Below are 25,469 nucleotides of genomic sequence, written 5' to 3'. Positions count from 1 at the left end.
TCTTATATGTATTGGGAGATCATTCCAGGACTGAGGAGCTGTCACTGAAAAAATAGTGAGCCGTCTAGTATTAATAATTTTTAACGAGGGAATGATCAATAGATGTTGATCCTGTGATCTCAATGTTCTAGAAGTGGTATATGGAATTAAGACTCTATGGATAAAAGCGGGAGTTTGAAAAATGAGAGTTTTAAACGTGAGTAGGCATATCTTAAATAAAATGCGGTGTGCTACAGGAAGCCAATGAGATTCTTTAAGTAAGGGTGTGACGTGGTCAGTTCCTAGTGGGCTCAGTTTTGTACCTGGGACAATGAAGGGTTAAGTGACTTGTTCAGGACCACAAGGAGCCACAGTGGGAAATAAAACCCATTTCCCCAAGTTCTCAACCATGCACTATTAGTAGTATAGCAAGGCAAAGAATATTCATTCCTTCTCAAAAAGACCCTATTACATTTAAATACTACTGATAAGACAACAAAAGAACTGGAAAACTACAAGAAAATGAATTGAAACCCAATATTGTCAGCTTATCTGATCTATTTCCCTATACTCCAGGACCCCCATCCTTAAAAAAATGGAAGTATGGGACTCTGAACTGGTATGGAGGAACTAGAAGAAAATTTATCAGGTAAGAATTTCTCCTTCCTTCGCATGCTCAGACTAGTCAAAGACCTGTTAGACAATGAAGCAAATGATACTGGAATAAATTAAAAGATCATAATGAAACAAAACAATTAAAACCCAACTTATGAATGGGAGCCTCTGCCCTAGCTACATTAAGTTTGTTGTGCTTCGTGAAGTATGAAGAGACTACAACCACCCTACAAAATTTCTTCCAGAGAAACCAGCTGCTATTTCACCTAAGTCGTTGATACCCCTCTGTAGAATGTACTTTGAGGGGATACTTGCTTGCTAACAGAGGCAAGATTTAATAAAAATAATAATCATAATCTATATACACACACACACACCCTGTGTTTCCCCGAAAATAACAGCATGATTTTCAAGCAAGCCCTAGTTAGAGCGCCCCGACACTCACTGACTCTATCCCTGGATTTTCTGGCAGCAGCAGCGCTCCCCCCCCCACACACAGCCAAACTCCGCTGATCCTCCCACCCATCCCCCTGTGCAGCATCTTTCCATCTCTCCCTCCCATCCGAACCCCACTGACCCTCCCTCCAAGCAGAAGCGTTGGCATCACTCTAAACAGGCTGCTTTGCGGCCATCAGCGACACAGCACAGGGAAGGCCCCGGTGAGAGATGGCCATCAGAGTGCTGCTGATGCTGCTGTTTGGAGGGAGGTATGTCAGTCTCGTGGTGGGAGGATCGGCATGGTTCGGTTCTGCTGCACAGGGGGAAGAAGATCGAAAGATACTGCATGAGGGGAGGAGATAGAAAGATGCTGCACAGGAGGATGGGTGGGAGGAATCGAAAGATGCTGTGTAGAGAGTTATGCGGGGGCAGAAATCCTGCCCAACCCCACCCGTTCCCACCAGAATCCCCTTCGTCCCTGCCCGACCCTGCCAGAATCCACTCCTTCCCTGCCCAACCCCACAAGGAATCCCCTCCATCTCTGCCCGACCCTGTGAGGAATCCCCTCCGTCCTCACGAGGAATCTCCTCTGTCCCCCCCTAAAAGTTACCTGTCCCCATAAAAAACAGCAATTACTTCTGACAGTTTTGATTTTTTTTTTTAAAGTCTTAGTTTATTTAAACCAACAATAATATACAATATAAACAAACAGTGAACAGAAATAAAAGATGCATACATCACCGGAAAGAATTAGAATAGACATTAGGTCATGTGACTGCAGGGTCGACCATTTCTTGTTAAAAGAAATAAAGAGTTGGATTTTTTGGCAATATAAAGCTCATATCTGTAGAGTAAACAAATCTGGTTTCACCAACTGGCATAGGTAACTTGTGAGAGGTCCTTCTAAGATCCATAAATGATTTTTAATGTAGCAATGAGTAAAGAATCAAACAATACAACATCAAAATTATTTAAAGCAGAACTGAGAGAGGCTCTTTTCAGGACAATGGTTGCATAAGAACTGAAAAGGACAAACAAACAAACTCAGCAAGTACTTCATTTTGCACTAAACACAATTGGTGGCATAACAATGAGAGAGAGCTGGGCCTCCCACTTTAAGCTTAGCCCCCCCTCAAAATGAACATCTCCCTTGCTGTAGCTGGTGAGACATTTTGTTTTTCCATCATGTAGGTCCTAGTTTCTGGTTTTGTCTATCTTCTACTAATTCTCTTTCCAGGCCTCAGGAACCCTGGTTTCATCCCCTTGGGAGTCCCGAGAGCTTGGGAGGATCCCCGGAGTCCTGTAGACTTGGAGTGATCCCTACGGGACCCGCGGGATTCCCACAATCCCCATGCAGCATTGTACATGAAAAAAAATAAGACATCCCCCGTTGCGTGAGTGAGTGGTCAATAAGTATACTATCTTGATGCCTTTGGTGCACTATAGTTTGAAAAAGCAACAAAACATTATGAAGCAGCAACTTTTGCAGTTTGCCCAATGAAAGATAATATAATTATCCAATAACAGTAAGCTTTTATGGCCATAGTATGGCTGAAGTTTACATCCAAAGGTTTCTCCAATCTATTATATCAACTAATATGTCTAGTGATTGCACATGCCTTTTTTTCCACATTGATTAAAATATATCCGTGGAAGTTGGAGTTTTGGGAGGGGGGGGTTGGGTTGTTTTGGTTTGGGTTTATTTTAATACTAAGAACATAGGCAGATTACTTTCAATCAGGTTGCCTTTGAGGCTACATCCAATCTCTGGTACTTCCAAAAACAATGTTTATAAAAAAGTGAGAGAACGTTCATATGCTTATGGTGTTTTTATATTTATCAAAAAACAAAGAAAGGACCTCAAACACCCAAACCTCAACCTCCAATGAGTGTCTTACTGGGATATGATTCTTATCTGTCCAAAAAAACCTTGTTAAATTTTGTTGATTTATTACAAAAATCAAGTATTTTCACCCCAAAAATTTAAAAACTATATCCACATATTTGTGAAAACAAACAAAAAAAGCACTTAACTTGTAGTAGTTCATGGCCAAAGGCCCATAGAGATCCTTTTGGAGTCTGCTTTTTTGGTTTTTTTCAAGAATGTGGATATAGTTTTTTTTAAAAAGATTTTTGGTGAAAATACTCACTTGATTTTTGTAATAAATCAATCAATTTGGCATACAAGGGGCGTGGCTTGGCGGCGCACAAGATGAAGGGGTAACCGCGGCGCTCCTCTAACCCAGGCAGCAAGTAGAAGATTTTGAAAAGTATTTTGCAGCTTTTTCTTTCCCGAAGATATAATAAGTTGTTTAGTATGGCGGCTATGCAGTAAGCGAAATTAGAAACAGCTTTCGCGGGAGGAGGGATGGCGAAGCATGTTAAACACAATCAGGTTACACCGTCGAAAGTGTCTCTCCCTGCTGAGACTGCGGACGTGCTAGATAAAAACAAAGTAATGGCGGAATTGCAGAGCATTAAGCAAATGCTTCAGGACAACGCAAATAAAATTTCAGAAATAAAGGAAGAAGTATTAAATTTAAACAGATAAATGGAAATTGCCAATCAGAGAGTGTTGCTACTAGATAATAAAATGGAGCAGATGGAAATCAATGCAATTCAATGTAAAATCGACAGTCAAGATATCAGAGAAATGGAGAAACAACTTGAAGACTACGAAAATAGAGGGAGGAGAAAGAATGTGAAAATTATTGGATTATTTGGAAGGGGGAAACGCTATCCAATTTTTGGAAAATCTTTTACCAAAGTTACTGCAGTTAAATTCAAAACATCCCATAGAAATAGAACGAGCACACAGGATTCCATCTAAATGGTCAGCTAACCAAGTGAAGCCAAGGCCTTTAATTTTCAAGCTCTTACGATTCCAGCAGGCCTTGGAAATATTAAATTTGGCTAAAGCAGACAGAAACTTAAATTATAAAGAATCAAAGTTGCTGTTCTTGCCTGATTTCGCAAAAAACACGGGAACATACGAAAACAATTCCTCCTGTTAAGACCTCGATTGAAAGAAAAGGGGCTCACATATGGCTTGTATTATCCTGCAAAAATGTGGAAGCAAGTCCTTGTATTTTGAAGATCCGGAAAAGTTAAAGGACTTCTTGTCAAATTCTGAGCCTATGTCTATTTAAATGGATTGAATTTAATAACCTATACTTTACAATATTTTGGGGGATTTTGGACAAGTTAACTTAAAGAAGAGGATGGACTTTAAAGAAGGAAAAAGACTAACATCTAACAACAGGACGGAAAAAGAAATTGGATGAAAATAAAGCACAGTTACTTACCGTAACAGGTGTTATCCAGGGACAGCAGGCAGATATTCTTAACGTATGGGTGACGTCACCGACGGAGCCCCGGTACGGACCTTTTTAACTAGAAAGTTCTAGTTGGCCGCACCGCGCATGCGCTGGTGCCTTCCCGCCCGACGGAGGAGTGCGTGGTCTCCAGTTAAGATAAGCCAGCTAAGAAGCCAACCCGGGGAGGTGGGTGGGTCGTAAGAATATCTGCCTGCTGTCCCTGGATAACACCTGTTACGGTAAGTAACTGTGCTTTATCCCAGGACAAGCAGGCAGCATATTCTTAACGTATGGGTGACCTCCAAGCTAACAGAGAGGGAGGGGGGATGGTTGGCCATTAGGAAAATAAATTTTGTAACACAGATTGGCCGAAGTGTCCATCCCGCCTGGAGAAGGCATCCAGGCAGTAGTGAGTAGTGAATGTGTGAACTGAAGACCAAGTGGCCGCCTTGCAGATTTCCTCAATAGGCGTAGAGCGGAGGAAAGCCACAGAAGCAGCCATAGCTCGGACCCTGTGGGCCGTGACAGCTCCTTCCAGCGACAGGCCAGACCGAGCATAACAGAACGCAATACAGGCAGCAAGCCAATTGGACAGCGTCCGTTTAGATACAGGGTGACCCAGACGGTTAGGATCGAAGGTCAGAAAGAGTTGAGGAGAGGAGCGGTGAGCCCTGGTACGGTCAAGGTAGTACGCCAGGGCACGCTTACAATCCAGCGTGTGAAGAGCCTGTTCCCCAGGATGAGAATGGGGTTTAGGGAAGAAGACAGGCAGTACGATGGACTGGTTGAGGTGAAAGGCTGAAACCACCTTAGGAAGGAATTTAGGATGGGTACGCAGAACCACCTTGTCATGGTGAAAAACAGTGAACGGTGGATCGGCGACCAGTGCATGTAACTCACTAACCCTCCTGGCAGAGGTGATGGCAATGAGGAAAAGTACCTTCCAGGTGAGAAGTTTGAGCGAGGTAGTAGCAAGAGGCTCAAAAGGAGGTTTCATGAGGGCTGACAAAACCACATTGAGGTCCCAGACGACGGGAGGAGGCTGAAGAGGTGGTTTGATATTGAAGAGGCCTCTCATGAACCGGGAAACCAGAGGATGAGCCGTGAGGGGTTTTCCAAGAATAGGCTCATGAAACGCAGTGATGGCACAGAGGTGCACTCTGATAGAGGTCGACTTGAGGCCAGCGTCGGAGAGAGAGAGTAAATAGTCCAGTACAGTTTCCACCGCCAGGGAGGTGGGATTGTGATGATGAAGGAGACACCAAGCGGAGAACCGGGTCCACTTCTGATGGTAACATTGGAGTGTGGAGGGTTTCCTGGAGGCATCCAAAATGCGACGGACCGGCTGAGACAGGTTTGCTGGAGAGGTCAGCCCGAGAGAAACCAAGCTGTCAGGTGGAGGGAAGACAGATTGGGATGTAGCAGAGACTGATGTTGCTGCGTAAGCAGAGAAGGAAATACAGGAAGAGGAATGGGCTCCCTGGCGCTGAGTTGAAGCAGGAGGGAGAACCAGTGTTGTCTGGGCCACCGAGGAGCGATGAGAATCATGGTGGCCCTGTCCTTGCGGAGCTTGAACAGGGTCCGCAACATCAGAGGAAGTGGAGGGAAGGCATAGAGGAACCGATCCGTCCAGTCGAGTAGGAAAGCATCCGGGGCCAGACGATGTGGAGAGAAGAGTCTGGAGCAGAACTGGGGCAGCTGATGGTTGTGAGGAGCTGCAAAGAGGTCCACCTGAGGAGTGCCCCATCGAGCAAAGATGGAGTGGAGAGTGGGAGGATCCAGGGTCCACTCGTGAGGTTGAAGGATGCGGCTGAGCCGGTCGGCCAGGGAGTTCTGTTTGCCCTGGATATAGACGGCTTTGAGGTACAGATTGTGGGCTGTGGCCCAGGTCCAAATTCGGAGGGCCTCCTGACAAAGGAGACGAGATCCGGTGCCTCCTTGCTTGTTGATGTAGTACATGGCGACTTGGTTGTCCGTGCATAGGAGAAGAACTTGAGGATAGAGAAGGTGCTGGAAGGCCTTGAGAGCATAAAACATGGCTCTGAGTTCCAGGAAATTGATGTGATGTTGACGCTCCTGAGGGGTCCAGAGTCCCTGGGTGCGTAGATCCCCCATGTGAGCTCCCCATGCATAGGGGGAGGCATCTGTGGTGATGATCATGGAATGAGGGGGCGGATGAAGAAGGAGGCCCCTGGAAAGATTTGAGGAGTTCAACCACCATTGAAGAGATTGCTGAAGAGATGATGTTACAGAGATGGGATGAGAAAGAGGATCCCTGGTCTGTGACCATTGGTTGGCGAGGGTCCATTGTGGTATTCTCAGATGGAGTCGCGCCAGAGGAACCACATGGACTGTCGAGGCCATGTGACCCAGAAGAATCATCATCTTGCGAGCAGGGATGGATGGTTGGAGGAGTACCTGTCGACAGAGGTGAAGCAGTGTCCGGTGCCGGTCGGCAGGAAGGAACGCTCTCATGGAGTTGGTATCGAGAAGAGCTCCGATGAACTGAAGGCGCTGCGTGGGAAGCAGATGCGACTTGGGATAATTGATCTCGAACCCCAGGAGATGGAGGAAAGAGATGGTGTGGTGAGTGGATTGCAGCACAAGTGGAGCGGTTGTTGCTTTCACCAACCAATCGTCCAAGTAGGGGAACACTTGTAGGTTGTGGGACCTGAGAAAGGCCGCTACCACAATCAGGCACTTGGTGAACACCCTGGGCGATGATGCGAGGCCAAAGGGCAGCACCTTGTATTGATAGTGGTGATTCTGAACCTGGAATCGGAGGTAGCGACGTGAAGCCTGATGGATTGGAATGTGGGTGTAGGCCTCCTTGAGGTCCAGGGAGCATAGCCAGTCGTGTTGAGAGAGAAGAGGATAAAGTGTGGCAAGGGAGAGCATTCTGAACTTCTCCTTGACCAAACACTTGTTGAGGTTCCTGAGGTCGAGGATAGGGCGAAGATCTCCCGTTTTCTTGGGTACCAGGAAGTAGCGGGAGTAAAAACCTTGACCCCTCTGGTCTTGCGGAACTTCTTCGATGGCATTGAGGAGGAGAAGGGATTGGACCTCCCGAAGGAGGAGAGGAATTTGGGAGGAGTGAGAAGCAGACTCTACGGGAGGATGATCTATGGGTAGAGTTTGGAACCTTAGTGAGTATCCGTGACGGATGATGTTGAGAACCCACAGGTCTGACGTGATGGCCTCCCAGCGGTGGAGGAAGATGGTGAGGCGGCCTCCGATCGGCTGAGGAAGAGGCATGGAAGGTTGGAGACTGGCTATGCCCTGGAGAAAAGAGTCAAAAGGGCTGAGGGTTTTTAGTCGAAGGGAGAGGCTTGGTCGCCTGGTGGGACTGAGAACGAGCCTGAGTGTGTTGTTGTTGTTGGTGGCGAGGCCGGCGGGATTGTTGCTGAGGGGGATTCAGCGGCCTGGCAGAGAATCGACGTTGATAAGAGGACTGAGGCCTGTATGGTCGTGCCGGTGGAGTCTTCTTTTTCGGCTTGATGAGGGTGTCCCATCTGGTCTCATGAGCCGAAAGTTTTTGTGTTGTGGTATCAAGAGATTCCCCAAAAAGTTCATCACCAAGGCAGGGCGCGTTGGCGAGACGGTCCTGGTGGTTCACATCAAGGTCAGACACCCTCAACCAGGCTAGGCGTCGCATGGCTACAGCTAGTGCAGAGGCTCGTGAAGTAAGCTCGAAGGAGTCGTAAATCAAGCGCACCATAAATTTTCTGAGCTGAAGGAGGCTGGAAATCTGCTGTTGGAAAAGTGGGATTTTACGCTCGGGTACATACTTTTCCAAAGCAGAAAGTTGTTGGACCAGGTGTTTCATATAAAATGAAAAATGAAACGAGTAATTGTTGGCTCTGTTAGCCAGCATGGCATTCTGGTACAGGCGCTTTCCAAATTTGTCCATAGTTTTTCCCTCTCTGCCAGGAGGGGTGGAGGCATACACACTAGATCCCTGAGATTTCTTTAGAGTGGACTCTACGAGGAGGCTCTCATGGGGCAATTGGGTTTTATCAAATCCCGGGATCGGGATGACCCGGTATAAACTGTCCAGTTTTTTAGGGGCACCTGGGACAGTCAGTGGGGTTTCCAAATTTTTATAAAATGTTTCCCGTAGGATATCATGTACGGGGAGTTTCAGAAATTCCTTGGGAGGTTGGTCGAAGTCCAAGGCTTCTAAAAATGCTTGGGACTTCTTGGAGTCGGACTCAAGTGGGATGGAGAGAGCCGCAGACATCTCCCGAAGGAATTTCGTGAAGGAGGATTGCTCGGGCTTGGAAGTGGTTTCAGCCATAGAGGGTTCCTCATCGGTAGAAGAGGCATCCTCTTCGGTACCGAGTGGGGATTGCTCCCACAGGTCTGGGTCCCTGACAGCCGGCTCAGTATGGCGTGTTTTAGAAAGGGACTTGCCAGAGCGCATGGATACGGTGCCGGGGGATGAAGACCGGCGTCGAGCCCTGTCTCTGGAGGAATGGTGCCCATCCCGGTCCCGAGATGACCGGCGTCGATCTGGGGCCTGGGTCGGGTCCTCTGCCGAGCAAGTCTGAAGTACAGGCTGAGCAGATAAGACCGGCATGGATGTGTTCAGCGGTATCGAAGGGGTGGATACCGGTGGGGCGGTACCAGGCTCGGTCTGGACTGGTACCGGAAGGAGCGGTGCCAGTATGGTTGGAAGGAGCTGTTGGAGTTGCTTCTGTAGCTGCTCCTGAAGTTTGTCCTGGAGGATGGCCGAGATCCGGTCCTCCAATGGGGGCACCGGTACCGCTTTAGATTTCTTCGGTACCATAGGTGCTGCTCGACGCTCCGGCGATGAGGAGGCCGATGACGAGGCACTCACCGTGATCAGAGCGGAGCGTTTACGGGATCGGCGGGACGTCGGAAGAACCGGTGTCACCGCTGTAACAGGAGGTCGCTCAAGGGAAGTGGAAGGCTTCTTAGCCGGCTTACCTGGCGCTATCGACCCCGAAGGAGGATCAGGCGGTGTCGATGTGGCCGGTGCCGATTTAGGCGGTGCCGTCGACGTCGGGGCCTGCTCCATGGTAGAACCGGTACCGAAAAGAATATTTTGCTGTATTTGCCGGTTCTTAAGTGTGCGTTTCTTGAGAGTTGCACAGCGGGTGCAGGTGTCAGCCCGATGCTCTGGACCCAAACACTGAAGGCACCAGTTGTGTGGGTCAGTCAGAGAGATCGGGCGTGCACACCGCTGGCACTTCTTGAAGCCCGGTTGCGGGGGCATGAAGGGAAACACGGCCTCCGCGAAATCAAACCCGGAGGCTTGTATGATTACAACAGGCCCCGCCGGGGCCGGCTGCAAAAAAGCAAAGAAAAGACACGAGTTTTTTTTTTTTTTTTTGAAAAGGAAGGTAAAGTCAAAAGACAAAATATAGAACAAAAAGGATCAAAAAATCGCGAGCGGGAAGGCAAAATAGAGTTTTCAACGGCCGTTGAAAGCACATGCGTCTTCTTCGCTCCGCGGAAACGAAGAAACTGGAGACCACGCACTCCTCCGTCGGGCGGGAAGGCACCAGCGCATGCGCGGTGCGGCCAACTAGAACTTTCTAGTTAAAAAGGTCCGTACCGGGGCTCCGTCGGTGACGTCACCCATACGTTAAGAATATGCTGCCTGCTTGTCCTGGGATAATTATATTTAACAATCTGAATATGGAAAGAAGGGTAAAAAAAAAAAAAAAAGAGACCTAACTAGCAGACTCTGTAATCCGTTCCTTAATGAAAAAATATTCAGGTTCGGAAAGTATCAGCTTTAGTAGGAAGAGGATATTTTAAATGCATCAGACATAATGCTTAATGATAAAGAAGTAAAGGAAGAGGTACAGAATAATTGGTTTTCAGGATGATAGGATAGAGCTGTGGGAGTCTACACTCTATATACAATATGTGCACACTCTTCCCAAGATGCATCAGCAGATTTAAATTAACAAATATTGAAATTGGCATTATAATAATGAAATTGGTAAAAGAGAGACAAGGTTTCTTCATTTTGGAATGGCCATAACATAACATAAAAGGAAGTCCAGGATTGATGTGATAGTATGACTCAGTCAAAGAAATTAAATACTGATAGCATGTAGTTTATGGAGAAGGGGAAAAAAATTCTCAAATATAAGATGTCAGAGAGAGACGGGAAAAATAAATTATCTTTATATTTAGGAAATATTAATTGTTTATGGTATGAATGGAATGCAATACAATATATGGAATAATTTTTAGTTAATGGTTAAGGTCTGATTTAGTATTAACCAAAAAAAACTCTGTGGAGTGACGATGTTCCTAAATGGACTTTTTATGAAAGTGTCAAAGTTCCAAAGGTACACTGAAATCATCCACATAAAAATGAATCATCCACATAAAAGCCTTAAAGGACCTAGTCTGCTAGGGATACAGGACCCAACACGGTCCGCGTTTCGACAAAAAGTATTCCCACGTATTCACCTTTATAGGACCCCCAGGCAACCCTGAAGAAGACTTTTTGTCGAAACGCAGACTGTGTTGGGTCCTGTATCCCTAGCGGACTTTTAAGGCTTTTATATGGATGAAATTATTTTATGTGGATGATTTCAGTGTACCTTTGGAACTCTGACACTTTCATATAAAGTCCATTTAGGAACATCGTCACTCCACAGAGTTTTTTTGTTTTTCTCTGGATTTTCTTCTTTGTGGATATTTTGGGGTCAATTCCTTTTGTTTTTTGTATATAGTATTAACAACAATGATCATATGTAATGTAATGTAATGTAATTTATTTCTTATATACCGCTACATCCGTTAGGTTCTAAGCGGTTTGAAGAAAATATACATTAAGATTTTAAATGAGAAGTAAGAAGGTACTTAAAAAAAATTCCCTTACTGTCCCGAAGGCTCACAATCTAACTAAAGTACCTGGAAATTAATAAAGAAGAGAAAATAAAGATGGTTGAAAAAAGAAAAATTCTATGTGAATTTATAGGATGGAAATTAAACTGACTGTGAAGAACTGTATGAAAAATACATATGGAATGCAGTTAGAGAGGGTAGGTTACAATCTATTTATGGTATTTGTTTAATTGGAAGGTGTTAAGGTGGGTAATTTGGGGGAAGGTTATCTGAAGGTAGGTGAATCTTCTGGAGGTAAAAGAGGAGGGGTTAAGATATTTGGATGAATTTTTTGAAAAGCAGGGTTTTGATTTCTTTTCTGAATGTTTTGAAGTTGTCTGATATTGTCATAAGATTGGAGATGGAATGGTTGATTTTTGCTGCTTGTGTTGCTAGAAGGTTGTCAAACATTTTCATGCGTTGTGTGCCTTTGAGTGGGGGGAAGGCGAAAGGGTTCGAGGTTCTTCTGTGTCTTGAGGTGGAGATTTGGTTTAAGCGGTTATTTAGATAGGAGGGGGAAGAGCCGTGTAATGCTTTGAATATCAGGCAGTAGAATTTGAATTGGATTCGTGATTGTATGGGTAGCCAGTGAGAGTCTAAGAAGGCAGTTGTTATGTGATCATATTTTTTGAGTGAGTAGATCAATTTGAGGGCGGTGTTTTGTATGGTCTGGAGTTGTTTTATCATAGTGGCTGGACAAGGAAGATATAGGGAGTTGCAATAATCCAGCAGACCTAAGACTAGGGATTGGACGATTAGTCTAAATTGTGCTTGGTCAAAGAATTTTCTGATTTTACGGAGATTTCTCATGGTTAGAAAAGCTTTCTGGGTTGTTTTGTTGATCTGGGGCTGCATTGTGCAACATCCGTCTATCGTAACTCCTAGGAGTTTTAGTTCGGTTTGTATTGGGTATTTGGTATTTTTGATTTTCAGTTCAGTGATGGTAGGAGTTTGGGCTTTTTCAAGCAAAAGGAATTTTGTTTTTTCAGAATTTAGTTTTAGTTTGTGATCCATCATCCATTTTTCTACTGTGTCTAAGGTTGTTTCTAGCTTTGTTGTGATGGTGGTCTCTGATGGGTCGAATGGGAGGATTATGGTGATGTCATCAGCATAGCTGAAAGATGTGACATCTAGGGTATCTAAAGTGGCTCCTAGGGAGGAGATAAAGAGGTTGAAGAGCGTAGGTGAGAGAGGTGATCCTTGTGGACCTCCGCAGGGATTTGTCCATGGTTCTGATTTGATATCATTGTATTTTACCCTGTAGGTTCTAGATTTGAGGAACCCCTGAAACCATTTGTAGCCCTTGCCTGAGATTCCTATGGCGTCGAGAATTTGTAGTAATAAGGTGTGGTCAACTAGGTCAAATGCTGTGGAGAGGTCTAATTGTATTAATATCATTTTTTTTCCTTTACTGATGTGTTGTCGGGCTGTATCTAGTAATGTGACAAGTAGTGTTTCTGTACTATGGCTAGTTCGGAATCCTGATTGTGAGGGGTGGAGTAGGTTATGTTTTTCCAGATATTCGGTGAGGTATTGTGCCACTAGGCCTTCTATTATTTTAACGTACAATGGTATTGAAGCGATAGGTCTGTAGTTGGAGGGGCTATCTATTGGGCCTTTGTGATCCTTTATGACTGGAGTGATTAAGATCTCTCCTAGGTCCTGTGGGAATTGGCCTTCTGTCAATGTGTTTTTTATTCATCCATAGTAATAAAGATTAATTTACTTTAGATATTGGTCAATAAATAGAGGGGATTAAAGGGAAAGAAAAAAAAAAAGAGAGAAGAAAATGTGATAAATTTCAAAGAAAATATATAAATTGATACGTAATTTTATATAGAAGATACTTTTTATTTATTGAATATGAATTAGGATCTATTTTCCAATTTAAGTTAGATTGAACTTAATATATATATTATTTAAACAAATATCCTTGATAAAAGTTAAATGATAAATTATAAATTTGGGGATATTGTTGAGTTAAAATTTGTTAAAATGGGTGGGTAAGCATCGGAGAATATAGATAGAGTGAGAAGGGGACAATTAATGGGGAAAGAATATTCTATAAACTTATTTGTTGATATATTTCATATATTTACATAAAGAAATTTAGTGTGTATGAAATGGTTTTTAACAATATATTTAATATAAAGTAATATGGTTAAGATTTTTCTGAAAGGTTTAAAAAAAATGAATAGTAAAGATTTTAATGTAATATGAATTGAAAATTAGGAAATCATATTAAGATATTAATTTACAAACTTATTAATTATGAATCCTGATTGGGGAAGGAAAAGATATAAGTTGCCTGGGGGAGGGGTATTGTGATTGCTAATCCTATGTGTGTTCCAAGGCAGTCATTTTATTTGAGGGTTAGGGGAGAGAAAAGGGAAGGGTTTTTCTTAAATATGGGTTTGGATGTGCAAGGGAAAAACAATTTCACGGATGTAATGAATGATATTGAGATGCATGGGAAATATGATCTACATAGAATATTTGATGATTTGTGCTATTTCTTACAGTCCCTTTTTACTACAATGTTATAATGGAGTTGAAAATTTTTTTCGATGAATGTTAATGGCCTACAACCATCCAATAAAGAAAAAGAAAATACTTACCTTTCTGAAACAACAAAATGCAGATATTTACTATATTCAAGAGACACACTTGGCGGCCATAGAAGCTAAGAAATTAGAAGATGGTTGGGTAAAGCATTGCTTTCTTGCCCCGGCGATAGGGAAAAAGGCAGGAGTAGCCATTTTGGTGAATAAAAAATGCTTAGCTACTTTTAAAATTATAGATTCAGATCCTTTAGGAAGATGGATACATGTAGAAATGAGCCCGGGAAATACTAAGTTGGCGCTATTTAATGTATATGCCCCAAATTTGAAGCAAAGTTAATTTTTTAAAACTCTGCAACAGTTGACCTTTCAGCAGCTTTTGACACAGTTGATCATAATCTTTTATTGAATAGATTACAATCCATAGGCATCTCTGAGCAGGTCCTTCTTTGGTTTAGCTCCTACTTTGACAATCGTACCTCTATAGTTTCCTTTAATGATTCCACTTCTTCGAGTTTTTCCGTCTCCTATGGCATTCCACAAGGTTCTATTCTGTCTCTCCTGTTTAATATTTTTCTTTCCCCTCTTATGACTCTTTGTCAATCTATTGGCTTCTCAGTATTTGCCTATGCTGATGACATACAACTTTTACATCCTCTCGACCCTAACAGTCCATCAGAAATTGCTGCTATTAATGAGAAACTTAATCAGATTCATCTATGGCTTGACAATAATAGATTGTCTTTAAACATTAATAAAACTAACACTTTACTTTTCCCCTGGAAAGATAATCAGAAAATTGCGGTTCCCATTAATATCCAAGGGACTGCGCTCAAACAAATAAACAAGATTCGAATTTTAAGTGTCATTCTAGATGAAAATCTAACCTATCATGACCACGTCAGTCACGTGGTTAAGGCCACTTTTTATAGATTACGTCAAATACGATCTATCTCAAAATTCCTTTGTCCTAAATCTTTAAATATACTAATTCATTCAATGATTATCTCTAAAATTGACTATTGTAATGCTTTATTCAAGGGAATGGCTCAAAAAGAAATTAGAAGATTGCAAATTATCCAAAATGCTTCCATTAAATTAATTATGGGAGCCAAGAAGTTCGATCATGTCTCTCCATTACTCCAAAAGGCACATTGGCTCCCAGTTGCACACCGAATCTTATATAAATTATCCTTACTTTTAAATCGCTACTATACAAAACCCCAGCTTTTATTTACAAAGTTTTAATTCCATATACTTCTCCTAAAATTTTAAGATCCAATGAACAGCTTTTATTAGTCATTCCCACTCTTAAAACCATAAATACTCGAAGACAATACATTTTTACTGTTACGGCACCACAGATTTGGAATTCACTTCCACTTTATTTAAGAAAGGAGAAGAATCTGGATAAATTCAAGAGCCAACTTAAGAGCTTTCTTTTTAAAGATGCTTTCAATATCTAATTGAAACGCTAATTGCTCTTTCTATCTGCTCTCTATTTTACCTTTTTAAGTATTTTATTTCCAATACTTTTATGTTTTTCCCATTCCTTTTGCATTTTACCTTAATTGTTCTCTCTTTCCTATCATAAATTGTATTTCTTTCCCTTCTACCCCATTGTTTCCTTGTAATAGTTTTAATTACCTTGTTTTAATTTGTCAGTTTTTAATGATTTTTATATTGTTTTTGTTTACCTTGTATTTTTTGTATATTTTAAAAATTTGTTATTATTTGTACATCGCTTAGTAATTGTGATAGGCGATTAATCAAATAACTAATAAACTTGAAACTTGATACTACCACTGGCTACTTCTAATTTAGTAGTAGCAGGGGATTTTAACGTTGTTATGGATCCACTGATGGATAAAACGCCTAGTAAAATTATGAAATCATTAGGTTTAGATAATTTGGTACAATCTTGTGATTTAAAAGATATGGCGGATATTTCATTTTAAAGAACGGGAATTTTCTTTTTGTTCTCAGGTTCACAAATCCTTTTCAAGAATAGATTATATTTTTGTTTCAAGTCAGTTAACACAGCAAGTAACACAAGCCTCCATAGATCCAATTATTTTGTCTGATCATGGAAGGGTGTGGATTGAATTTAATCTTCCTGAACAGGAAAAAGGTAGATCATTATGGAGATTCGATAATGCATTGTTAGAGGATTCAAATTTTCTTGAAGAATTCCAATTAAAAATGAATGAATTTTTCCAAATTAACGAGTCACAAGAAATCTCAGTGGTAACTTTATGGGATGCATTTAAGGCCACTATGAGAGGTCAAATTATATCATACTAGTCTTATAGCCCGTTACATTAACGGATGCTAGAATATGTGTGTGTGTGTCTGTCTTTATTTCTTTCTCTCTCTCTCTCCTTAGCTGCTTTCTTTCTTTCTGTCTTTCTTTTTCCTTGGCTGTCCATCACCATCCCTTGCCTGCTCCCCCTGTCCATTCTCCCTTCCTTTTACCTCCCCTGTGTCCACCAGCACCCCTTCACTGCTCTCCTTATACAGCAGCAGCCCTTCTCCCTTTGTTTTACCTTCCCCCTGTCCAGCAGCACCTCTTTCCTTCTCCCCCTGTCCAGCAGTAGGCGTCCCTTCCTTTTTTCTCCCCCCTCCTCCTTCTTATCCCTATGATACACTTACCTTGCTCTGCCCCTGATTAGAGGTTTCCGACAGCCGCCCAGTTGCACCCATTGGAAAAGTTCCCTCTGCCGCATCCTGCACCCCTCCTGACGCGACTCCCGCTGTCTTTCTTTCTGTCTGTCTCTGTCCCCCTTTGTCTGTCTTTCTGTGTATCTCCCTGCCCCTGTGTCTTTCTGTCTCCCTTCCTCCCTCTGTCTGTCTGAAGCATTCCCTCCCCCTCCATTTCCCTCTCCCCACCAGTTCCCTGTGCACCTGCCCCTGTGTTTTTCTTCTTTTCTTTCCGTCTCCCTTCCTCCCTCTGTCTGTCCAAAGCAGCATTTCCTCCCCCTCCATTTCCCTCCCCCCACACCAGTTCCCTGTGCAGCAGCATTAGCGTTTCCTCTACCCCCCTTTCCCTTCTCGCGGTCCCGACTACAAACGCGGTCCCGAGTCCTATCCCGCCCCCCCTTCCCTTCCCCCCTTCCTTTAGGCCCGACTACAAACCTAGCGATTTAAGCAGCGTGTGCAGCAGTCTTCACACGCTGCTTTGGGTCCTTCTACTGCCCTGATTTACTCTGGCACGTCCCTGATGACATCATCAGAGATGCGGCAGAGCAAATCAGGGCAGTAGAAGGGCCCGAAGCAGCGTGTGAAGACTTCTGCACACGCTGCTTAAATCACCAGGTTTGTAGTCGGCCACGCGGGAAGGGAAGGGGGGGCGGCAAAGGACTTGGGTCCCTGGCAGCGGAAAGTTGCTGGGCCCCTCGGTGGGGGCGCTGAGCGGCCACGATCCCTCTCCTCCCAGACACCCCCCCCTCCCCCCGCTGGAGGTACGGAGTTCGGCGGCTGGCTGCGGTCCCGGCTTGTGGGGCGGCTGGTGACGTATAAGCGCGCATGCGCACTCCTGCGACCATAGACCTACTGATCACGGAAGCACGCAAATAGGAGTGCGCATGCGTGGCTAGCCTTTTATTATATAGGATTCAGCATATGTTAGGAAACAGCTTAAAAAACAATTTTATCATTTGGAAAAGGAAATTAAGGTTTTAGAGTCAAAACTGAAACTTCTCTACAGGCTCTTTTAAAACTAAAATGTAAATATGAGATTTCTTCACAATTTGCAAGGAAAGATTTGTTTTCTCAACAGACCATGTATTATGGAAGCTCGAATAAGGCGGGAAGATTATTGGCAAAATATCTTAAAGCAAAGAAAAGAAGAAAAAAAATTATTGCAATAAAAGATGAAAAGAGTGATTCCCATTCTCAAATTGGATCTATTTTAAAACAATTCTTAAGTTTTTATAAAGCTTTGTATTCTTCCGAGCCTTATTCAGATAAAGAAAAAGATGGTTTCGAGTTTTTAAAATTAATTACAGGTCCAAAAATTCCTGATTATGTAAAAAGAAGCTTAGCGTTGAAGTCCCTTAGAGCTGGATCCGTTCCAGGTGGAGATGGTTTCAAGGTTGAGTTCTATAAAAAATTTCAAAATGTCCTTTTAATTCATTTATTAAATTTATATCAGATCCAACTGAATAATGCAGGGCTGTGGAGTCGGAGTTGAGGAGTCTGAGGAAATTTCGGGTACCTGGAGTCGGAGTCAGAAGTACAAAAAACTGAGGAGTCGGAGTCGGAACATTTATCTACTGACTCCACAGCCCTGGAATAATGGTTGCATTACAGGTACTATTGCTGAATCTGTTACTATAGTCTTGCCAAAGCCAAATAAAGATCCCACATTAGTTTCAAATTACAGGCCTATTTCTTTTTTCTTTCTTTCTTTCTTTATCATTTTCAAACTTATATCAAGCATATTAACTAGTACAGAAAGAAGTTAAACATAAGAACAAATTTTATCAAGTTGACATTACAACATCAGAGAAGAAAAAATAAAAAATATATGTTAACTTTACTCAAGTCCTACAATAGGATCCAAGATTAACAAAATACGAGAAAATAAGAAAATAGTCAAGGATATAAAACTGTAGAGCTGAGAGCTAATGCCTAAATTAATCTAAAGAGCTAATGATGTTCTTCCTTCAAACGAGATAAGCCAAGAAATTAGTTAACTGAAAGGGTTCAAAGAAAACGTACTTAATTTCACGGTGATGCACCTTGCCTTAAGTAAAATGTAGCCCCTAAAGCTAACACACCTGGCTTCAAAAGAAGAAATTTACGTCGGCGCTTCTGAGGTCGGGAAACATCTGAATTTTAAGTCCATGAAATTCTTTTTGTCTATTTTTGAAGAATAGTCTCAAAATCCATGCTTTATCTGGCTGAAGAGCCACCGTTAAGATTAATGTCGCTGGAATTGCCATTTCTTTTTCTGATGTCTCAAGTAAAGTTGAAACATCTAATACCTCCGAGTTGTTAATTGCTTGACGATGAACTTGATTTTTTTGTAGGCAAATAGTAAACCTGAGAGAGTGGAGGTAAACATTCCTCCGAAACTCCCAGTATTTCCTGTAAATATCATTTAATCATTTCTCTAGGGGACACCATGGCGACCCTTGGGAAATTAATCAATCTTAGATTGTTACCACGAGCATTATTTTCCAAAGCCTCAATTTTTCTTCTAAGATTTGTATTATCTTTAATTAATGTTTCTTTTTTTGTTTGTTTTTTATTGATTTTTTTCATATAGCAACAAGTGCCATAAATTTTCATACAATTTATCTTAACAATACACTTGATATTTCTATAATGTACTTTATATAAACCATATCTTATGTTATTCTTATTATGAGTTTACATATCATATAAACTGTAATGATTTTATCAATTATTATTTAATTATGAATCCTCTTCCCTCCCTTTATTTTGTTATTTTCACTTAAGAATAACATCTATTATGATAAATTATTTATAATTTATGATAAAGAGAATAAAAACCTTACCCCCTCCCACCCTCCCTCCTTTAACCATTATCTTATTATGGGAAAAAATTAAAATCAGTCATTGCAAAAATCTGTTAATGGTCCCCAAATCCTCTTGAACTTATCCATATATCCTTTTTGTGTTGCAAATGTACGCTCCATCTTATATATATGGCAAACTGAGTTCCACCAAAAATTATAGTTTAATCTGTCACAATTTTTCCAGTTATGTGTAATTTGTTGAACTGCTACTCCAGTCAATATAAATAAAAGTTTATTGTTATTTGACAAAATTTGACTCCGAGCTCTCATTGCAGTACCAAACAAAATCGTATCATATGTCAAGGCTACCGGATTTTCTAACATCCTATTAATTTGAGGCCAAATTGATTTCCAAAATATTAATATGAATGGACAATAAAATAAAAGATGATCTAATGTCCCTGCTTCTAGATGACAATGCCAGCATCTATTAGACTTAGAGCTATCAATTCTATGTAAACGTGTAGGGGTCCATAAAGCTCTATGTAAAATAAAAAACCAAGTTTGTCTTATAGAAGCTGACAATGTGCATCTTAACCTCCAAGACCAAAGTCGTGGCCATTGAGATGCATTAATCTGATGCTTAATCTCAATGCTCCAAATATCTCTAGGACCATTTTTTTTCTTTTTATGTACGAATCCAGATATCAATTTATACCACATTGCGGCCTGATGACCCATGGAATCTATCTGAAAACATAAGAATTCCATACTATGATAGTTATTAAGGTTTTTCCATTCAGAGAACCCTATCTGAATGGCCTGCTTCAATTGCATCCATCTGAAATATTGTGATTTATTTAAACCAAATTTATTTTGCAATTGTGAAAACTCAAGCAGTTTACCTTTAATCATTACATCCTCTAAAATACGAATTCCAGCGATCATCCAATATTTCCAGATAATTTTAAAACCGCCAACTTTGATCTTTGGATTGAGCCATATTGTTTGAGTCATTGATTTAGTTATTGGAATAGGAGTTAGATTACTTATATACCTTATAGTTTTCCAAGTATCAACAAATATTTTGTGATCCTTATATAACCTTGGCATTTGAATACTGATAACATGACTCAGACGTAAAGGAAACATTAGTCTCCATTCCAACCAGAACCAATCTGGTATATTTTCAATGGGCTCTGGGAGGATCCAATACATACCTTGACACATAATATAGGCTTGATGGTACCTATAAAAATTTGGAAAATTTACCCCTCCCTCCGCAATTGGTTTTTGTAAAGATACTAGAGCAATTCTGGGGGTTTTTCCAAGCCAAATAAATTTTGTTAAAATCTTATCAAATTTTTTATAAAAAGACCCCTGAAAAAAAATTGGTATCATACCCATTTGGTAACAAACTACTGGTAAGATCATCATTTTTACAGTTTGCACTCTCCCCCACCAAGATATGCACAAAGGATTCCATTGCTCACACATTTCTGACACTTTTTGTAATAAATTTTTTTCATTAATTTTCATAGTCTCATCCACAGTTTTTGTAATCCAAATTCCTAAGTATTTTAAACCCTCCTCTTTCCAAATAAAAGAAAATGAGTCAAATAGACTTTTTGTACAATGTACATTGAGTGGAAGCACTTCTGATTTATTCCAGTTTATTTTATATCCTGAAAATTTTCCAATCAATTCAAGCAAATGTGGAATGGTTGTTTCCGGATTTCTCAAATAAAGTAAAATATCATCCTCATATGCTGATAATTTATATTCTCTATCTGAATGCGGAATACCCTGTATCTCCTTTACCTGTTCTATAGCTAATAACAAGGGTTCCAAAACGATATCAAAAAGCAAAGGAGATAGTGGGCATCCTTGTCTAACCCCCCTCTGTAGAATGAACTGTTCTGAAAAATTATTATTAATATACAATCTAGCAGCAGGGGAGCTATACAATGCTTTTATTATTTGTATAAATCCGGATCCTATACCAAACCATTCCATTACCTGATACATGAAGGTCCATTCCACTCTATCAAAAGCTTTCTCAGCATCTAATGAAATAGAAAATGCTGGGTCATTAATGGATTTTGTCAAATACAACATGTGATGTGCCAATCTAGTATTATGAGATGAATGTCTTTGAGCTACGAAACCTGTCTGGTGCATATCTATAATGAAAGGGAGAGCTTTAGCCAATCTTATCGCTAATGCCTTAGTTAAAATTTTTCCATCTACATTTATTAAAGAAATAGGTCTATAATTTGAAACCAAAGTGGGATCTTTATTTGGCTTAGGTAAAACTATAGTTATTGATTCAGCCATAGTACCTGTAATACAACCTTTATTTAGTTGTGTCTGATACAGTTTTAATAAATAGGGCATTATGATGTTTTGAAATGATTTATAAAACTCCACTGTATAACCATCTCCACCTGGAGCGGATCCAACCCTAAGGGATTTCAAAGCTGTATCTAACTCTTAAGGATATTGGCTCCTCTAAACTTCGTTTTATATGTTCAGGAATCTTTGGTCCCTCTATTAACTTTAAAAAATCTAAACCTTCCTTTTCCTTTTCCAAATAAGGCTCAGAAGAATACAAATCTTTATAAAATTTTAAAAACTGTTTTATAATGGGATCAATTTGGGATAACATTTCACCATTCTCATTTTTAATAGCAATTATTTTTGTTTGTTTTTTTGCTTTAAGATAATTTGCTAGCATTCTTCCCGGCTTATTTGAATTTCCATAATACAAAGAATCTTTTCTAATAATTTTTGAAGAAATTTCATTATATTTACCTTTAGCTTTTAAAAGTTCTTGTTGTGTCAAATAATCCCATTTTTCAATTAATTTTGATTCTAGAGACTTCACCACTTTTTCCAAATCTGTAAATTGCTTTTTTTCCTTTTTTATTTGCAAAGCTGAATAAGAAATAATTTGTCCTCTAATGTATGCTTTAAAAGCATCCCACAAAGTCTCTACTGAAATTCCTTCTGTATCATTAATTTGAAAATAATCTTTCATTTTTTCCAGAAGATATTCACAAAAGTCATTGTCTGCAAGCAATGTATTATTTAATCTACTTATAGGTCTATTTCCATTCTGATCTATTAATTTAATTTCAATCCACACTCCGCCATGATCAGATAGTATAATTGGATCAATGACAGCCTGTGTGACTTGATGTACTAATTGATTAGAAACAAAAATGTAATCTATTCTAGAAAAAGAATTATGAACCTGGGAGCAAAATGAAAATTCCCGACCATCAAAATGAAGTATACGCCAAATATCTTTTAAATCACAAGATTGTATCAAATTATCAAGGCCTAACGATTTTATAAATCTTCTCGGACTTTTATCCATCAATGGATCCATAACAGCATTGAAATCCCCTGCTACTACTAGATTTGAAGTAGCCAGTGGAAGAATCAATTGTTGCAGAGTTTTAAAAAATTCATTCTGATTCGAATTAGGGGCATATATATTGAAGAGCGTCATGGTGGTATTTCCCATGTCCATTTCCACATATACCCACCTTCCAAGAGGATCAGCTGCCTTAAAATTAAATGAAGCAGAACATTTTTTATTTATTAATATAGCAACACCAGCTTTTTTCCCTATTGCCGAAGAAAAATAACATTGTTTGACCCAATCACCTTTTAGCTTTATAGATTCATTATTTGACAGATGGGTCTCTTGTATGCAGCATATATCAGCGTTCTGTCTTTTTAAAAATAATAATGCCTTTTTTCTTTTAATCGGGTGATTGAGACCATTAACGTTTAAAGATATTATCTTAAGACCCATTAATATAATTTGTAATGTATCAACCCAATCTTCAATATTCTTTATAAACTCCATTTTCCCATATATAAGATAAATCAAAAAATTGCCTACTTCACCCAAACCCTGCAACTTTAAAGCCCACCCATTCCCTCCCTCCCCTCCCCATACATTTACGAACACTTGGAAACGCAAATTAGATCAGGTATGACATCACTCCATCACAAGCTAAAAAATTATAATTTTGTATCTATTACTCCATATTTATAACATAACATAGTGCCAATACAATTTAATATTTCTATATCTTTGCTTTCTTTTCCATCCATTCTCACAATCATATTTACTCATTCTTAAATCAGTCACTCTATATATATTTCATAGATATAAGAATCTTTTAATTAACTTAAATCAGTCATCACATGCATTTTCAATTCCATTCATAAAAACCATTTCTCCAAAAATTCTAAAATTAGAAAATAAGAAAATATTTAAAAATAAAACATAAATAAAAATTTTCATAACCCATTACCACTATCATACTTACTTGTATTTCCAAATCAGTCATACAAAACCTTAGAGAGATATATCAATTGACCCTTCCCTTTTATCTTGTTAAAAACTGTATCTGTAAGAAAATGGGTTAAAATATACTTCCTAAATCATGCAACTAATATATTTCTTTAAAAATAAAATATTATTTTTCCCTATAAATCAGTTTATTTTATTCTATATATTTTCATATATAAAAGAGTCTTTCCATCCGTTTCTTCCAGTAATATGAACGCCTTATTTGTAACTTCCTTTTCGAGTTCCCTTCTCACTCTCCGTAGACTTGACGTGAAAGCAACCAATCCTCTTCACTTCCGGTGCGATCATTTGCTAAAAAGAAAGACTTCCTGTCTTCGCACAGTCTTTCAGCATTGACTCAGCGACTACAGCACTCCTAGCATACTGTCTTTTCCCCTTGAGAGCAGAGAAGCAATTGCGCTGAGGGGAAATCTTCTAAAAGGCTGTCGCAGTCCACCTCCCAATCCCCCATACATGCAGAATCTCCAAGGCAAGTCAACGCTCCGTCTTTCCTCCACGTCACTCAGCCATTGACGTCTTCACTGGCATGCCGAGCCAGTTCCATGCTCGTGAAAGTAATCATCGTTATTATTTAAAGTAAGTTGAAAATTCCAGCATTCGAAACGGTGAATTCACTTTTATATATTTTCAGAATTCTTTTGCAGTAAAAATTAACTTAGAATAAAATAAAATCAAAGTGAAAGCATTTGATATCAGATCAATCTTATTGAAATGTTGAAATATTCCCAATTTTTCATTTAAGAAGTCATTGGTTGTTCACATTGTTCAATATATTCTGCTAATTTTTTATAATCAGTAAAGTTCTGTGTTTTATTTCCCAAAGTTACTTTCATAACCGCTGGGTAGAGAAGTCCATATCTAGCCCCTAGGGCTCGTAATTGAGGTCTTAAATCAAGTAATTGTTTTCTTTTGAGGGCCGTTTCTCTGGCGAAATCTGGTACGATTTCGCCAGAGAAATCTGCATCCTGACATCTTAGATTTTTATTTTCTTTAGCCAGCTGACATATTTCAACAACATGTTGATATCGTAATAGTTTAAATATTAAAGTTCTTGGACCTTTTTGTGTGGTTTGTTTTTTGTCCCGGTATTCTGTGCGCTCTTTCGATTTCAAGAGGCACTTTGGATTTCAAAGGCAGTATTTTTGGAAGGAATTGTTCTAAGAAAGTAATGGGATCATTTTTTTCCACTCCTTCTGGCATCCCAATGATCCTTAAATTATTTCTTTTTTCTCTATTCAAACAATCTTCCAGATCTCTCTTCATTACAGTGGTGCCTCACACAACGAACTTAATTGGTTCCAGGAGCAAGTTTGTTATGCGAAAAGTTCGTTATGTGAAACGCGTTTTCCCATAACAATACATGTTAAAAAAAATAATTCGTTCTGTAGCATAAAATATGCTAAGATGACATAAAAAAAGATAAATTTTTTGTTATTATTTTTATTTAGATACATCTAAAAACATACATCTCCCTGTCCTTTTACTTCCACTATCTTCCTATCCCATCTCTATTCCCTTTTGTCCCTCTCCCCATGATCAATCATCTCACCACCTCTCTCTTCCCTCACCCTCAGGGTTCAAGATTGCTTCCACTCTTTTTCCTGTTGTTCTCTCTGCCTGTCACCCTATGATTTAGCATCCCTTCTGCCCTTGTCCAATATTTCCCCTTCTCTCCCTCCCTCTCATCCCCTGCTCCAACATACCGTATTTCGACTGCCCTTCCATCCTCAGGCCTGCCAACTTCCACTCATTTACTGCTTTCTCCCACCTCTGCCAAAGCCCGCCCCCCCCCCGCAGTGATCGGCAA

At 40.2% G+C, this 25,469-nt stretch overlaps 1 protein-coding gene across 2 annotated transcripts in view; it reads right to left on the bottom strand.

Moving 5' to 3' along the window:
* KPNB1 (karyopherin subunit beta 1) overlaps positions 1–25,469 on the bottom strand; it is a 194,307-nt gene that overhangs the window by 62,798 nt on the left and 106,040 nt on the right. The window lies entirely within an intron of this gene.

The sequence above is a fragment of the Geotrypetes seraphini genome, chromosome 13, assembly GCF_902459505.1.
Source record: "Geotrypetes seraphini chromosome 13, aGeoSer1.1, whole genome shotgun sequence".
NCBI lineage: Eukaryota > Metazoa > Chordata > Amphibia > Gymnophiona > Dermophiidae > Geotrypetes > Geotrypetes seraphini.
Note: the sequence above shows the minus strand (reverse complement) of the source record. Positions and strands in the feature narration are given on the sequence as shown.